Source organism: Etheostoma spectabile, chromosome 9, assembly GCF_008692095.1.
Source record: "Etheostoma spectabile isolate EspeVRDwgs_2016 chromosome 9, UIUC_Espe_1.0, whole genome shotgun sequence".
NCBI lineage: Eukaryota > Metazoa > Chordata > Actinopteri > Perciformes > Percidae > Etheostoma > Etheostoma spectabile.
In genome coordinates, this window is record NC_045741.1 from 18,250,584 (window position 1) to 18,251,799 (window position 1,216).

Sequence of the window (1,216 nt, forward strand, 5' to 3'; positions counted from 1 at the left end):
TGCCATTCCTGAGCAAGCTCTGCACTGGGGGTGCCCCGATCCCACAGCTGAATCAACTTTAGGCGACGGTCCTGACGCTTGCTGGACTTTTTTGTACGCCCTTCACAACAACTGAACCTCTCTCCTTGAAGTTCTGAATGGTTGATAAATGGTTGATTTAGGTGAAATCCTACTAGCAGCAATATCTTGGCCTGTGAAGCCCTTTTTGTGCAAAGCAATGACGAAAGCACATGTTTCTTTCCAGGTAACCATGGTTAACAGAGGAAGAAGAATGATTTCATGCACCACCCTCCTTTTAAAGCGTCCAGTCCTTTATTCTAACTCAACCAGCATGACAGAGTGATCTCAAGCCTGGTCCTCATCAACACTCTCACGTTTGTTCCAAAATAATCACTGACCATTGATGTCAGCTGTACGTTAGTGGCAGGGCTAAAAGCAGTGGACTGTTTTTTAACATTAAGTTCATTATTGAAAGGAGGGACTTTGCAGAATTGCAGTTCCTTGATCACTCGGCATAACATTCTGGAGTACGTGCAAATTGCCATCATAAAAATTGAGGCAGCAGACTTTGTGTCATTCTCAAAACTTTTGACCACGACTGTAGTGTAGTATGCACTACATACATGCTTTGTGACAAAACAATGATGTAATTTAAACTTATGAAGAGACAATTGAAATGTTACCTTTGTGAATGAAATGTAATCATTTCTAAAGATATTGAAGACTTTTAAGGCCTTATTTTCAAATATATTTATGTCACGTTAAAAAGACTAAAACCTCGTGAGCAGATTGGTTGAAGAAAAAAATCAAAATAAAGTCTTTTTCAACCCCCTTTTAGTTTAGAACTTAAATGATTGGTCAATTAATCTGCAACTATTGTGATAATCAACTACCTGTTTAATTTGTTTTTCAAACAAATGCCAAACACCCAGTGGTTCCAGTAGTTAGCACATTTCTACATTTTAAATTAATGTCAGGCACCCCCCCCAGCTCTGATTCTGTTTGCTGTCTGTTTTCTCTCTGTTGCATCACGGTTCCTGTTGCCAAGCAACCTGGGGAGGCGTGGTCTCCTTCATTCATCCACACGCTGAATCGCATTTTCCATGTCTTACCCTTACCCCTTACCCCTTCCCCTTCTTTGATGACTAAAACAGATATACAACACACCATGTATGCATGGTGTATGTGTATGTATACATGATACATGTGTATACAA

The 1,216-nt window shown here is 40.0% G+C and overlaps 1 pseudogene; it reads left to right on the forward strand.

Annotated features, from left to right (window-relative positions):
• LOC116695329 (5-hydroxytryptamine receptor 3A-like) overlaps window positions 1-1,216 on the forward strand; it is a 176,825-nt pseudogene that overhangs the window by 165,052 nt on the left and 10,557 nt on the right.